This window comes from Henckelia pumila, unplaced genomic scaffold (genome assembly GCF_033568475.1).
Source record: "Henckelia pumila isolate YLH828 unplaced genomic scaffold, ASM3356847v2 CTG_418, whole genome shotgun sequence".
NCBI lineage: Eukaryota > Viridiplantae > Streptophyta > Magnoliopsida > Lamiales > Gesneriaceae > Henckelia > Henckelia pumila.
In genome coordinates, this window is record NW_027331823.1 from 13,499 (window position 1) to 31,088 (window position 17,590).

Consider the following 17,590-nt stretch of genomic DNA (forward strand, 5'->3'; position numbering starts at 1 on the left):
GCAGCACATTCCTATACAATGAGTTGTTGTTTGTTATCACCAAAATGTCGGATTCAACAATCTTTTACTATTTATTAAGTCTACACACCTTTTAAAAACTGTAGTGTCTTGGTCTGATTTTTGATATCCCATAATTGCCCCTGATACCATTCACGTTTTTCCTTTCTCAGATTATTTTTCAAATTCCAATTTCAGATCGTGTATAAGAAGTTTTATTTTATTTGGGATAAGTCGGTTTATTCTCTCCTCTCTTCAATATTCAAACCTTAGGTCAAATTCATCCGTCTCTCTCAAACAGAAAAATCGCAACAGGCAGATTTTGTGCAACAGTACAATCGAAATTCTTAGATGGTGGTTGCTTCTTCTTCGGCTTTCACAGATTATCAATTCCACCGTCTGTTTTTTCCACTTCCAATACTTATAGTAAACACCCCACGTCACTATTCCTTATCAAAATCTTCGGCTGTATTCTCTGCACGAAATCCATTTCCGAATACGCTGCGTCTCATGATAGCCGATTTGAATGTGATTTTCTACTTGGGTTCTTGCAAGATTGTTTTAATTTTGCTTTTGTTATCTTTGCGTCTTTAATCATAATTTTTTTGGTTACTTGCAGGATTCTTTTAATTTCCCTTTTGTTCCCTTTGATTTCCTTTCACATACCATAACAATTGATTTTAGGCTCACGAAGCATTTTATTAAGGATTTTCAATGTGTTTCTGAGTTTATTCAGACAAGCAACCCCACTACGATTTAAGGTAATTTGCTTCGATTTGGTCTTTCTTTGCTTCTTCTTCTACATGGGATTGTATCGACACGTCGTTGTTGTTTACTTAATTTTTCTGAAAATTTTTGATGCTTCGTAATATTACACATCTTGGTTGCTGTTGTTGGATTAAACTACATGATACATAAAGCTTTGACATTTATATAGAAAATATAATTTTTTAATGCTGATGTTTATACTTGAATGAAATGTAAACAGAATATTGAATTTTGCCTACCTTTAGTAAAAGATATGGCTCAATCTTTCATTTTAATAATGCTACACAATAGTGCATATGAAGTGTTTCCAATGGAACATTTGTGTATTGATATGTGATTGCTCTCAGGCATGTCAGGCATCCTCAAGACCTTCTGCTGCTGCCAATCCTCCTGTACATAAGCCCGTTTCAGATCGCCCTGTTGACGTCACCTAACTTGCTCAGGTATCAATTGTTAATCCGATGTTACTACTTCTCACATTTTTAAGTAATCAATCTGTGTCGATTTTTTGTATTTTTCTACCTTTGGGAGCTTATTTAATGTTGTGTATGCAAAGAACTATAGTTTCTGAATTTTCAAATCTTAATGCCTATGCATGTTGAACGAGATTTTATTTATGGTGATGAATTCATAAACAATTTCTAAGTCGTGGATTTTTTATAGGTGTACGGGAGTATTGTTCTTATTTATATTTCTGGGCATCTATAATTACGAAAATTTTTCATAAAAAAGTAAATATACAAGTTCCTCTGTAATGAAGAATGATTCCACACAAAATCTTCTATTACTTTCACGATGCTAGATTAATTGATGCTTTTAAACAATATTGTATTTTTTAAAATATTTTCAAAAAAGCTTCTAACCAATATAGTATTTTTTTTTGTAAATTTTGAAATATTTCAAACCAATATCGAACAATGGAGCTTCAATTTTAATTCAAGGACCCTCAATTAAGAGAAACTTGAGCCCGATATCATCAGTTCGTCACCTACAATTATTTAATTAATTGTTTTGGAAAGAATGGCGATGAAACCCACATGAAGTTCAAAGAAATGCGGTAAAGGGGATTGAATCATAATTTGCTCACGTACAGTACATTAATAGAATGTTTTTGCAAGTCTGATAATGTTAAAATATTTTGTAATATCTTGACTTTACAATTCACTTATTTTTAAAATTTTGTGTTCATAGACCACAATGAAATTTACCATAATTTATTCCTTATTTTTTAAGTTTCTTCAAATATTTTAATTATATTTTATATTGTCAACATCGGTTTACCTTGAACTTTATGTTAGCTTTGTTCGGATATTAATATATTTCTCTTCCAGAAGATTAATTTTTTAAAAATGGAGGCCAGTGGTTCGGGACAACATAGACCTGACAATTATGTCAATAACACAATTTCTATCCAAAATGACATCGCACATCAAGAACAAAGGTCACAACAGGTATTTTAATTTTTCTTTTCAACAAATTTCAAATAATTTTAAACATTCTATTTTTATTTTGAGTTTTATATATTGACAAAATTTTTATAAAAAAAGATCAAAACTAAATAATTTTATACTCTTACTTTTGTTTTAAGTGGTTTTTATACTTTTGCTTTCATCTCAATATATTTACGAATTCTTCTTTAAATATATTAAATTAAAGATAGAGCAAAGTAATGAGTAAAAATAATCCTTAAAATTTCAAAAAAAAATTGTAACTATTGGTCTATGGTGCTATGTAGGACATGACAAACTCCAACTCTTACGATAATGAAAGACGTCAAATGCTAGCACTAACTGAGCGTCGAAGAATACATTCTTTGACCCAAGAACAACGACAATCCTACCTTGCTCGATGTCGATCAAATTACCAAGAAAGAAGAAGAATGAATTTCACTTCCCCAGATTCTACGTCAAACCAACATTGTATGTTATATAATTCAAAATTTAGTTATACAACTGCTCCACTTACAATATAAAAATATTGTTCAACAGCTCAGCAACTAAATTGGAGATTGGCGCAGCGTAATAGACGACAGTCATTGAATGAACAAACAAGAAACGCGGAATTGGCTCGCTCTCGTGAAACTTACCGGAGGAGACAAAATAATTCAAGCTCATAAATTCCCGATGTATCTTCTCATGCTAATAATGATTTACTTGCACCAACTACTGGGATTCATGAATCAACTGATAACCTCGGTCAAAATTGTATGTACCTTTTATAATATTTGGAATTAAATTATTAGTTTATTGTAAAATAATTGATAAATATAAAAAATTAAAATAATTTTATATAATATACAACACCTCATAAATGATTCTCATTCTCAGATATTATCACATCAATCAATTTTTAAAAAGTTTATGTCTGTTATTCATGCTAGCTGTTGATGCAACTATGGTGCGCCAAACATGTCGCACAGAGTCAATATCTTATCGAACTTTCACATCAAATTTTGAGCGTGGAAGTAGTAGCACCCGTCCACCACAAACAAATTATGTTCCTCGAGGTATTCTACTATATCTTTATATATAATTGATGCAGTATATACACGTAATATTTTTTTGCATTATTCATGATCTGTTCCAGTTTAACCGATTTATTCCCAAATTATAAATTTTATTTCAAAACATACTTTCTTTGCAAGTACGTAAAATACAAAATATAATTTTAAATTATTTGTATTACCTTTCAAAACAACCCGGTCACCAATCGTTGTCTTCATTCAATAAACTGATTTAATACCACTTCAACAGTTCAACAGTTTGTCTTCAAAAAATAATATTATTTTATCTTATTTTTATTTATTTTTGGTATATAAATATAAACATATTAATAAACATTTTTATATTTAAAAATATATATGTCTTTATATTAGGTTTTAAATTTAAAATTTGTTAAATATATTTTTTAAATAAACAAATTTGCTGAACCATTTTAAATTTTTCACCGTTACGCTTATAAAAACATAAGTTAAAAATGTAAACAAAATTATAGTACTGTTGATATACGTTTCATACCTGTCATATTTAAAGAACAAAAAACAACAGTTTTATTTTTAATTAAAATTCTAATCACAATCTTATTGTATCACACTGAAAAGATATTCACTACTTTTGCAATATACACTTCTTCTGCCACCTGCCATAATATCCACTCTATATCATAACTCATTAGTTTAATAATTACAATACAAAGTATGTCTTCACAATCCAAGTCTTATCAAGTGCATTGAATTAAGCTCTTGAATAATGTTTTTATTAATGGATCTGCCATCAATATTCTCTCTCAAATTCTTTATTCACTATTTTATAATTTCATAAAAATCAACTTTAATATCTCAAATTCTATTGAATAATATTTTTATTAATGGATCTGCCATCAATTTAATATCTCAAATTCTCTTTTTTACTTTTTAGTAATTTCATAAAAGTCTATCTGCCAGGTGAATAGATTTTTCTTCATCTTCTCTAAATTTTATGCTCAATTATAATATATTTGTATTACTTCAAAACATTTGAAATAGTTTAACTTTTATATGTAAAATACAAAACATGGTTGTAAATAGTTCATATTAACCTTCAAAACAACTAATATAGAACTTTTCTGTTGAAAAAAACAACCTATTGCTAAAATATAGGATTAAAATATATATATTTAGAAAATACATAATGTAAAATATAAATTATAAAAATTATGCAAATATGCTACCTTAAATGTACATATGATTTTTAAAAAATATGTAATAATAATTTGTCTCCATATTTTTATCGGTTCACTGTTCTATATGTATATTTCAATTAATTTTTATTTTTCCAAATTCAATCTTGCAGAAATCAACTTCAATGAAAACAATGTAACTACTAACGTACAACGAGGCCCACGTACACGTCCAGTTCCACGTCCACGTAGATATCATAACCTAGCAAGAAATTTCAGCGAATTTGAGAATAATTATCAGTGGCAGTTGCCTCACCCATCACTTTGTGTACACTGTCAAGCTCTATTATTTCATGGTGAAACATCACAATTTTGTTGTCGAAATGGAAATACAAAGTTAGATCCTATTCCATCTCCAGTTGAATTTCAAGAGCTTTATTCTATGAACAATGAAGAGGGCAAACATTTTCGGCAATACATAAGGGCATACAACCATGTTTTCTCTTTTACATCTATGGGAGTCAACGTGGATGAGTCTTTAGCAACACGTACAAATGGAGTTTACTCATTTCGTGTGCATGGATCAATATATCACTCCATTGGAAGTCTTCTACCAAATGAGAACTGTAGGCCACGGTACATGCAGATGTGGATTGTAGACGCAGATCATGATATAAACAATAGACTTCAAGAAAATCCAGAACTAAGGCGAGAACTCTTGATCAAGATACAAAAAATTCTTGATGAACACAATCCATTTGTACACGTGTTTCGACAAATGGCCAGCGTGAAGACATACCTAACTGTAGGCTCATCATTAGGCAACAACAACCTAATGAACATCAATACAATCTACCAACAGCATCTCAAGTTGCAGCTATCATTGTCGACAATGAATGTGAAGAAAATTTGAATGCTCGAGATATTATTATACAAGGAATAGGTGGAAATCTAATCAGCATTCAAGATATAGTTGGCTACTATGATCCTCTGCAGTATCCACTCCTTCTGCCACATGGTACATATGGTTGGGACATAAATAGTCGAAATATCGATGGTACTCGGCTAACATGCTTAAATTACTAAGCGTATATTCTACAGGTTAGCAAAAAAAACCTATCATACTCTATCATTATCCTTCTTAATTAAATTTTTTTTAACATATACATCTAAACTCATATATTCTAATTCTCAATTCACCCAGATAAGAGAACATTCACCATCACTGTTGCTGCGAGGAGGGCGTCTATTTCAACAATATGTAGTTGAAAATTATGTAAAGATTGAATCTCAAAGGCTACGATGGATACGTTCAAATCAACGTGAAATACGTTCAGAACTTTATCAAGGACTACAAGATTGCTTACATGGAGGTGAAAATAATGCAGGTACAATAACATAATAATTATAATATTATTATGCTTTAAACCATATATTACAACACACACACATCTCATGCAATGTTCTAAAAATAAATTCGCCAGGAAATGTTGGTACCAGAATCGTACTACCGTCATCGTTTGGTGGAAGTCCACGTGATATGTACCAGCGATATCAAGATGCCATGAATTTGGTACAAACATATGGAAAACCCGATATAATGCTTACAATGACTTGCAATCCAAATTGGAGTGAGATAAAGTATCAACTACTCCCTGGGCAATCACCTCAAGACCATCCTGACTTGATTACAAGGATATTTAGGTCAAAATTTGAAGAGTTTAAGAAAGATATTGTAGATCGAGGAGTTTTAGGAAAGATTCTCTCTTATTCGTATGTCATTGAGTATCAGAAAAGAGGTCTTCCTCATGTCCATATGTTGATCATATTTCAAAATAATGACAAATTGTGCAGTCCAGATCAATTTGACTCAATTGTGCGTGCTGAAATACCTTCAAAGACAGAAGAACCCAATTTACACAAATCCGTTCTCGCCCATATGGTACATGGCCCATGTGGATTACTCAATCCTAATTCTCCATGCATGATAAATGGAAAATGTAAGAAGAACTTTCCAAAGCCATTTGTCGAGTATACATCTCAAGGAAATTATTCATATCCTTTGTATCAAAGACGTGAAGGTGCACAAGTATCAGTTCCAAACAATCATGAATTTTTCATTGATAATGGTTGGGTTGTCCCATATAATCCATACCTATTATTGAAATATGATTGTCATATTAATGTTGAAGTGTGTGGAGGAATCAAATGTGTCAAGTACATATACAAGTACATCCATAAAGGTCCTGATCGGGTTGCACTAGAGATACGAAATGGGCAAAACTGTGATGAAATCCAATAATACGTGGATGGAAGGTGGATTTGTGCACCTGAAGCATTGTGGAGAATTTTCTCTTTTGACTTCAGTAGGATGTATCCTTCAGTAATTAGGCTGCAATTACATACACCTAACCAACATTTGATTTATTTTCATCCCGAACAACACGTAAGTGACCTAATTGCAGATGATGGTAACTCTAAGACAATGCTTACTGAGTTTTTCAAAATGAATTGTGATTCTCAGTTGACTGGAAAGTATTTATATCAAGAATTTCCACAATATTACACATGGATAAAAGCGGGAAAAAAGTGGATTCGTCGAAGAAGCAACAATAAAGTGGTCGGAAGAGTATATGTCGTGTCTCCATCTGAAGGTGAGAGGTTTTATCTTCGTGTCCTTCTAAATCATGTGAGGGGACCAAGATCCTTTGAGGAACTGATGACTGTAAATGAGGTTCGATATTCAACATTTAAAGAGGCTGCTGAAAATAGAGGACTTTTGCAACAAGATGATTATGTCCACCAATGTATGCGAGAAGCATGCTCTGTTAGAATGCCATCTTCCCTAAGAAGATTATTTGTATCCATATTGGTGTTCTGTGAACCAGGCAGAGTTCGAGAACTATGGGATGAGTATCATCCTTATATGTGTGAAGATTATGGTAGAGCAATTTCATCAAGTAACTTCATTATAAACAAATTATTGCTTGAGCTACGAAGGTTGTTGCATCAGTACAACAAAAAACTTGATGATTTCGATTTGCCATCATTAAGTGCTGAGTTTCTTGAAGACACACCACTACCTAGAATAATTGAAGATGAACTTTCTATCCAGATTTCTAATGATGATTTGAGATCAATTGAACGTTTAAATCCTAAACAAAGAATTGCATTTGACACCATCATGGAAAGTATTATGCAAAACCAATCAAAACTTTTTTTCATTGATGGTCCTGGAGGTACTGGTAAGACGTTTTTGTACCGCTCAATGTTGGCACAATTAAGAAAAACCGGTAAAATAATCATTGCGGTAGCAACATCTGGAATTGCTGCTACATTGTTGCCAGGGAAAGAACTGCACATTCACGTTTTCAAATTCCACTTACACCAACCGCATCAACACTTTGCAGAATAAAAAAACAGACAGATCTTGCAGAACTCATAAGGCGTGCATCAGCTGTAGTTTGGGACGAGGCTCCAATGGCAAATCGCTATGCTTTTGAGAGTGTTAATAAGAGTTTTCAAGATATTATGGAAAACCAATTTCCATTTGGAGGGAAGACAATTATTTTTGGTGGTGATTTTCGGCAAGTACTACCGGTTGTTAAACGAGGATCAAAAGCAGCACAGATTGCTGCAAGCATTTCAAGGTCAACATTCTGGCATTGCGTTTAGATAATACGCCTTCAAGAAAATATGAGATCTGCTCAAGATATGGAGTTTTCACAATTCCTCTTGCGTGTAGGTGATGGATTGCAACATACTGTGAATGAGGATTTTATAAAATTACCAGATTCGATTATCATACCATGGGAAGGTGAACAATCTATTCATCAATTGATTGACTCTGTTTTCCCTAATATGATAGATCATGTGAATGATGCAAACTATATGGTTGGAAGAGCCATCATCACTCCAAAAAATGTTGATGTTGACATTATTAATGAATTGCTCATTCACACATTTCCGGGAGAGGAAAGAGAGTATACATCTTGGGATAGTGTAGCAGACGACAATCACAACCTTTTTCAAGAAGAATTCTTGAATTCCCTTAGTCCCAGTGGTTTGCCTCCACATAGAATCATATTGAAAGTAGGAAGCCCTATCATGCTCTTGAGAAATGTTGCACCAGAACTAGGTCTATGCAATGGAACAAGATTAATTTGTCGCAATCTTGGTAGAAATTTTATAGATGCTGAGATCATAACAGGTCCTTATAAGGGTACGAGATATTTTCTACATCGAATGCCTTTGAAAAGTGAAGAAACATCTGGATTACCATTTGAGTTGACACGTCGACAGTTTCCTATTAGACTTAGTTTTGCTTTGACAATAAACAAAGCACAAGGTCAAACGATCCCAAATATTGGCATATTTTTGCGTAACCATGTGTTCAGCCACGGTCAGCTCTATGTTGCACTTTCAAGAGGAGTCTCACAAAATTCTACAAAAATCTTGGTCAAAGATGGAAAATTAGAGCGTCGATCCGGTGTTTACACAAGAAACGTGATTTTCAGAGACGTATTGCTACCTAATGGAGGATGATCAAATTGTAAGTAAGCCAACTTGCTTAGTTAAAAATTACATTCTACACAAATATTAAAATAACTCATCCTTTTCATTTGTTGTACAGGTGTGCACTAAATTACAAATATTTTCCAAGACGTTGCCATATACAAATGGACAATACAAATAGTGTGTTACACAAAATTTCCTCTGACAACATCGTCAACCATAATTGATTTGCTTCAGTTAGTTCAAGTAAGAAACTCCATAACAATGATTTTTTTCCACAAATTTAACCCCATACTAAAATTGTTGTTTACTAATCATAAAATCCGATGCGCACATGTTATTGAGCCTCAGGCTTCTACGTAAACGAAAAACACAAACCAAAGCAAAACACATGATCCTAGGAGCCAATTGACGTAAGTAACTCTTTAACCTTGCTATGTTTTGTTTTTCAATGTGGGTTGTTCACAAGTATTATTATTTGTTATTTCTCATAAAATAAATCATAAAATGAGGCTGATTATTTGGTGTTTTTTTTGATAATATATTCGAATTATAAGTTTATAAAAATTTCCATACGACATTGCATATTATATGATTATAATATTGTTTGTTACATTTTCAAAATATACTTTACTTTACATTGTCAAATTTTTTTTACAATTCCAACAATGACAAGTGTTTTAATGTATGTTATATGTTTTTTTGTTTATTTGTGTATTTGAATTCCTGTTATTTTTTTCAATATTGTTCAGTTTGTGATTTTAATATTATATTTATGGATACAATTATGTGCCATTTTAATTTTTATTAGTATTTTGCATTGTATGTCTCAGCATTTGACCTTTTATCTCAAGATTTTTTAACTTCTTTTCCAATATTTCTTATTAACGTTAGCATGACATTAAATTTATCATATTAATTTCCTCATATTTTTTTAATTCTATTTCATGGTTTAGTAAATAAATTCTATATTTCTCATTGTCAATTTATGTTTGAGTGTTATTTATGTCGGATTTGATAGTTTATTGGATAGATTTTAATTGAAATAATTCTTTTATTTTCAATAGTTTTTTTCTTCATCTATTTCTTACACTAAAGTTGGATGCAGGTAAAAACCTTAGGATATCAAAGGTCATTTCACTAAATTTCAGCAGTTTATTTTCTACTCTATGTGCTAGGTAGATATTGTCGAATACACTTTTCCATCAAACTTCAAGATATTGAAGGTGATTTTGCTAGCTCCATCTATGGATAATAAATTTTTTTTCAGTATTCACTAATACTCAATTCAAAATTTCAGAGCAGTCATGCAAAGAAATGGTTGCGGGCTATCAAAACCTAATGCTTGGAGTATAAGTATCACTCTTAAAAGGAAATCTATGTTGTGTGAAATTGTGATGTAGTTACTTTATACAACTATATATTCGATGATGGTGAATTGATCTACTTGGATCAAGTGGATGTAGGATCACATTGATCCGAACCACTATACGTCTTTTTGTAGTCTTTATATTTGCACATCACATGCTTTAGAAAACACCAAAACTCAATCAAAAATTAAATATTTAATACACTAATTATATTGCACTCCAACTAAAATATTCAAAATTTTAAAACACACGCAACTCAATAAACTACTTTTATAATAAAAAGTTCATATACAAATATGTACACCCAAAGTTTATATATTTCGTTATACACATGCAACGCATGTGCCTCGATTGCTAGTGGTAATAATGGTTGGGCGTTGGGGATAATAAATTGCGAAGCACTTTATTGCTATGGTTTTAGAAAAAACCGTAGCAAATTTTGATATAATTCCACCGACCTCGACCTTCTTCCCCATTTCTTCTCCACTTTTTTCTCTCTCTGATTTCTCCCCATTTTCGATCATTCAACTGACCCATTACTCCTCTGTTTTTGGCTAGAATTTGAAAATAATCATAGATTCGGAAACCCCACAATGTAGGCCTTCTTGTGATACGCATTTTTAGATTTTTTGAGATTGATTTGGTCGAAGCATTTTTTCCTGCCGCCGCCGAACACCGCCTGTTGTGGGAGGAAGGTGATTTCGGTTTCTCGGATTTTTATTTCAAAGTTTATGTATAATTTTGATTTTAGGGTTTAAAATTTGGGGATTTTGTGTGTATTTTAGTGTGTGTGCGTGTGTATTTGTGTATCAGTGTGTGCGCGTGTGTATTTGTATAAGAAATTGATATAATAAATAAGAAGTACAATTTTTTTAAAAAAAATATTGGGTAAATTTGAAAAAAATCCCTCTGCACACGTTGAACTTATGATTCAGTACCTAGCCAGAATTTTTTAAGATTCAGTACCTGACAATGCCATTGATTTAGTATTAACTCCCTACAAAAATAAACTTATATTTTTTTCATTTTTATTTAAATAAATATATAATTTTATTCACAAAAAAATACATGTTTCATCTCCTTTTGAAATATAATTTTTTTAAAAAACATTGTTTCTCAATTATCATGGATTAAAAGTAAATACTTATTTTGACCTACAAACTACGTATTTTTGGGTTCTAAATACTTGATTTGACACTTTGAATACCTCAAATGTGTAATAAAATACTGGATATTCGAGCGATCGTTATAAATTCAATAATTGTTCGTCTTTTCGTGAAAAATACATTGGGATGACATTTTCACGTCATTTAATTTTTTTTTTAAAAAAATAATTCCTCACTAATGGAATATGGGTGTCAAATATGGACACGGCCTGTCAACCTGACGCGGTCCAACACGAAAAAGATCAGGTTCGGGTTGGCGTATTTTGGGTTCGGGTTAAAAACATGTTAGGCCCAACCACTTGAACATCAAACGTATTTTTTCATTTCCAAACAAATTATTTAGTGTATTTTCAAACAAAATATGGATATCAGATTTAGTGTTTTTTTCATTTCCAAAAAAATTATTTAATATTTTTTAAGTACTTATTTTTACTATCACAATACATAATTTTAATTTTTAAATACTTGATTTGGTCTGTTCGATACTCATAATTTTTAACAAAATACCGGATCTCCGAGTGAACAACACAAATTCATCAAGTCCTGATATTTCCATGGATATTGTATATACATGACTTATTCAAGTTATTTACATTTTTAAAAAACCATTTTCAAACAAATTATTAATATTGTTTAAGTACTTAATTATTTTTACTATCAAAATACCTAAGTTCAGTTTTCAAATACTTGATTTGGTCTCTTCAATACTCATAATTTCTACCAAAATACTGGATCTTCAAGTGAACAAGACAAATTCATCAAGTCTTGATATTTTCATGGATTGAATTTACGTGACTTATTTATGTCATTTATTTTTGGAAAAATTGCAAATTTAGTCCTATATATTTGTCACTTTGCGATTTTGGTCCTCTATGTTTTCACATTTCATTTTTAGTCCTGCATGTTCTGATTTTTGGCAATTTCGGTCCTTTTTATTCAAAAATGCTTACGTGGCAATGTACACGCCAGCTCCACATCAGCACTGAATTTGTGCCACATCAGCGCCACGTCGGAAAAAGAATTAAAATTGCCAAAAAAATAAAGATAGCGGACTAGACCTGAAATCTAAAAATATAAAGGACTGAAATCGCAAAGTGACAAACATACAGGACTAAAATAGCAATTTTCCCTTTATTTTTTTAAAAAATAAAATAAACCATTTCAACAAATTATTTAATATTTTTAAGTACTTATTTTTACTATCAAAATACCTAATTTTAGATTTCAAATGCTTGATTTGGTTTCTTCGATACTTATAATTTCTATCAAAATATTGAATATTCGAGTGAACAACACAAATTCACCATGTCTTGATATTTACATGGAGATTGCATTTATGTGACTTATTCATGTCATTTAAATTTTTGTTAAAAAAAATTTATATTTCCAAATACTCATAAAGTTTAGGGTTTAGGTTATTGGTTTTAGGGGTTAGAGTTTAGGGTTTAGGGTAACTATCATATGAATATAATCTTGTGTTTTGTTTATTATAAACTCGAGCGACCACCAATATCAATCATTTATTACACTTAATTTACATGACTTATTCATGTCATTATTTTGTTTTTCAAAAAAAAAATCATTTATTTTTTAAGTACTTTTTTCATCAACAAAATACTTAATTTCAATTGTAAAATACTTGATTTGGTCTCATAGATACTCATTATTTGTAGTAAAATACTGGATCTTCAAGTGTTCAACACAAATTTATCAACTTTCTTCCATTTCAATGGAGGATGCATTTACATGACTTATTCATGTCATTTAACTTTTTGTTAAAAAAATTTATATTTCCAAATACTCATAAGGTTTAGGGTTTAGGTTATTGGTTTTAGGGTTAGAGTTTAGGGTTTAGGGTAACTATCATATGATATAAACTTGTGTTTGGTTTATTATAAACTCCAGTTACCATCAATATTAATAATCTATTATTCCTAATTTACATGACTTATTCATGTCATTATTTTATTTTTCAAAAACAATCATTTAATTTTTAAATACTTTTTTTCACCAATAAAATACCTAATTTAAGTTGTAAAATACTTGCTTTGGTCTCATAGACACTCATAATTTGTAGTAAAATACTGGATCTTCGAGTGCACAACACAAATTATATAATGGACGAATATCAATAATATTGTGATGAATACTAATAAGTATAATATCAAAATAATTATATTATTGTATGATCATAATAACAATAAGTATTATGAATGAATATTATAAAATATAATACAAATATATTTTATAACAAAACATGGGTATCAGATGAGTTAAATCAGGTATCTTGCATCGCAATTAGATACTTTTAGGTTAAATTTAGCATTTACTCTTATTTAATTTGATAGTGGAGAACATGTTTCTTTTTTTTTTTTGTATTAAATTACATGAATACTTCATCACAATGCATCTTCAACGGAAACTCTAGAAGGACTTCGTTTATGGTGACCACTCGAATATCAAATGTATTTTAAAACAAAATATGTGTATCAAATATACCAAATTAGTTATTTGATATATCAATTTAGGTATTTTGTAGGTTAAATTAAGTATTTACTCAATTCAATTATTTGGTGTTCTAAAAAATATACATTTTAGTGGTTGAAGTGACAACATTTGCCAATAACAAGATGATACAAAATTGCTTTCAATAATACTTGAGTATTGTCTAATAATGCTCAATTATTCAAAATAAACACTTACTCTTACTCTATGATCAGTGAAGACTTATGTTTTTTAAAAAATTTAATGACATGGAAAAGTCATCATAATGCATTTTCCATGAAAAGAACAACAATTACTGAATTTATGGTGATCGCTCGAAAATTCAATATTTCTTACATATTTGTAATATTCAAATAGTTAAATCAAGTATCTGAAACCCAAAAATAGGTACTTTGTAGGTAAAATTAAGTATTTACTCTTATTTCATGCTGAATGATGAACTATTTTTTTAAAATTAAATGATATGAAAGAGTCATCCTAATTCATTTTTCATGAAAATATCAACAATGATTAAATATATGGTTATCGCTCGAAGATCCAATATTTTATTAAAAATTTTGAGTATTCAAATAGACAAATCAAGTATAAGAAACCCAAAATTAATTGGTACTTTGTAACTCATAATAAGTACTTAATTTTATTCCACGACGAGTGATTAACTACGTTTTAATTAAAATTAAATGACATAAAAAAGTCATCTCAATACATTTTTCATGAAAAACCCAACAATGAATGAATTTATAGTGATCGCTAGAAGATCCATTATTTTTTAACACATTTGGTGTATTCAAATAGCCAAATCAAGTATCTGAAATTTTAAAATAGATATTTTGTAGGTCAAAATAAGTAGTTACTCTTATTCCATGATTAATTGAGAACTATGTTTTTTTTTAAAAATAAATGATATGAAAAATTCATCGTTATGAATTTTTCATGAAAAAAACAACAGTGACTGAATTTATGGTGATCAATCGAAGATCCAGTATCTAGATTTAAGTATTTACTTTATTCCATGATAAGCGAGAAACTGTGTTTTTTTTTAAAAAAAAATTAAATGACATGAAAGAGTCAACTCAATGCATTTTCCATGATAACCGAATAATGACTGAATTATGGTGATCGCTCGGATTTAGGGGTGTCAATTCTGATTGGCCGGTCGAGTTCGGGTCGAGTTGACAAAAAAATTTAAAAAATTGCTCAATCCAAACTCTCTTAACCTGATTTTCGATTTTTTTTAATTTTTTTTTAATTGAATAAAAATTTAAAAAAATAATAAAAATATAATTTTTTTAATTTAAACACATAATAACAAAATCCCTCTTATATATTATTTAAATTTGAAGGTCTAATTGTATAAAATTTAAAGTATATTCACTAAATCAAATAAATAATTGTTTAAAAAAATAAAAAAATATATACAAAATAAATAGTAAATGATGAAAATTTATAATATAAATATACAATAAATTTTGTTTAAATATACAGTATATAAAAATATAGGTAAAATTTTTAAAAAAAGTACAAAAAAAAATTCGAATCAACCCGTCAACCCGATTAGAACCGACCCGAACCTGTATAACCCGATACTAACCCGAACCCACCCAACCCAAACCCAAAATACCCGAACCCGAATCTGATTTTTTTTTTTTTGGATTGGGTCTTGTCGGGTTGGCGGGTCGCGTTACTTTTTGACACCCCTGCTGAGATTTTCAGTATTTTCTTATACATTTGAAGTATTCAAAGTGTCAAATCAAGTATCCGAAACCCCAAAATAGGTACTTTGTATGTCAAAATAAGTATTTACTCCTATTTCATGATAATCGAGAAACAACATTTTTTAAAAATTGTATTTTTGAGGGAGAAGACACCTGTATTTTTTGTGGATAAAATTATATATTTATTTAAATAAAAAGGTGTAAAAATGTAAATTTCTCTTTCTAGGGAGTTAAAACTAAGTTTATTTTATTGTCAGGTACTGATTTCAAAAGAATTTTATGTAGGTACTGAATCTTAATTCAGATGTTGGCAGAGGGATTTTTGATAAATTTACCGAAAAATATATTCAAAACTAGCTACATTTTTTTAAAAAATCGTAGCAAGCTTTGCTACTTTTTATTAAAAACCGTAGCAATTTTGCTACGGTTTTTTAAAAACTGTAGTAATGTATTGTACGGTAAAACCGTTGGGAAATGCAACTGTTTCTAAAAAAAACGAAGCAATGTGTTCCCGACGAACCATTACACGATACCTTCGAAAATCGTTGGAAAAAGCGTCGCAAATCCACATATGCGATGCAACCGTTGGAAAAAAGTGTCGCAAATCCACATTTGCGACACAGTTTGCTACGAAAAAACCATAGAATTTTTTTTTGGTAGTGATTAGTGTTTTCCTTTGATAGGAGACTATATTGTTTGTCAGAAATTACTTATGTGATCGACATGGATGATGACATGGATTTTAGAATGAAACTTTGTGATTTTTTTAGAATATTATGTGACCTTTCAAAAATACATGTCGGCATCCACGACCACCACAGAAGCAATTTCTCGCTAACAGGATGGACCCCAATAAAAAAAAAAAAGTTTCAAGATTGAAAACGAAAATTCATTATTAACATATCAAAATAAAAAAATGTAAATTACAGGATCCATAATTCAGGATTATTTATTTACCTTCATTGTGTGTACTTGACCTCTTACATAGAACGATAACTTAGAATAATACAGTCTTTTGAATTTACCTTTTGAATATTACGGTTTCTAGATCATATCACATTTTTTTTAAAAAAATATATTCAAAATTAGCTACGATTTTTAAAAAAAGCGTAGCAAAATTGCTACGGTTTTTTTAAAAACCGTAGTAATGTTTTGTATGGTAAAATCATTGCAAAACCGTCGCAAAATACGACAGTTTCTAAAAACTGTAGAAATGTGTTCCCGACGAACCATTATGCGATGCCTTCGAAAACCGTGGAAAAAGCGTCACAAATTTGCTACGAAAAAACCGTAGCAAATTTTATTTATTTATTTATTTTTGTAGTGATTAGTGTTTTCCTTTGATCGGATACTATATTGTTTGTCAGAAATTATTTATGTGATCGACATGGAAATTGACATGGATTTTGGAATGAAACTTTGTGATTTTTTTAGAATATGATGCGGCCTTTCAAAAATACATGTCGACATCTGCGACCATCACAGAAGCAATTTCTCGCTAACAGGATGGACTCCAATAAAAAAAACAAGTTTCAAGATTGAAAACGAAAATTAATTATTAACATATGAAAATAAAAAATGTAAATTACAGGATCCATAATTCAGGAATATTAATTTACCTTTATTAACTTGACCTCTTACACAGAATGATAACTTAGAATGAATATTACGGTATTTTGAATTAGCCTTTTGAATATTACAGTTTCTAGATCATATCACAAATATTTTTTTAAAAAATATATTCAAAATTAGCTACGGTTTTTAAAAAAGCGTAGCAAAATTGCTACAGTTTTTAAAAAACCATAGTAATGTCTTGTATGATAAAATCGTTGCAAAACCGTCGTAAAATGCGACAGTTTCTAGAAAACTGTAGAAATGTGTTCCCGACTAACCATTA

General features: G+C 30.2%; 3 long non-coding RNA genes across 4 annotated transcripts; all 3 read left to right on the forward strand.

Annotated features, from left to right (window-relative positions):
• Positions 1-335: 335 nt before the first annotated feature.
• Positions 336-5,053, forward strand: LOC140871143 (uncharacterized). 2 transcript variants are annotated; one of them, XR_012147618.1, is made up of 8 exons: positions 337-525; positions 617-758; positions 1,113-1,208; positions 2,097-2,216; positions 2,501-2,684; positions 2,754-2,969; positions 3,146-3,271; positions 4,596-5,053. It is a non-coding gene; the product is annotated as an uncharacterized lncRNA (long non-coding RNA). The 2 variants fall into 2 exon arrangements; XR_012147617.1 differs by having other exon boundaries at positions 336-758.
• Positions 5,054-5,216: 163 nt separating this feature from the next.
• LOC140871140 (uncharacterized) lies at positions 5,217-6,315 on the forward strand. The gene is made up of 3 exons (XR_012147616.1): positions 5,217-5,523; positions 5,627-5,810; positions 5,907-6,315. It is a non-coding gene; the product is annotated as an uncharacterized lncRNA (long non-coding RNA).
• Positions 6,316-7,784: 1,469 nt separating this feature from the next.
• Positions 7,785-10,149, forward strand: LOC140871144 (uncharacterized). Its single transcript, XR_012147619.1, has 4 exons — positions 7,785-8,974; positions 9,056-9,183; positions 9,289-9,350; positions 10,046-10,149. It is a non-coding gene; the product is annotated as an uncharacterized lncRNA (long non-coding RNA).
• Positions 10,150-17,590: the final 7,441 nt, after the last annotated feature.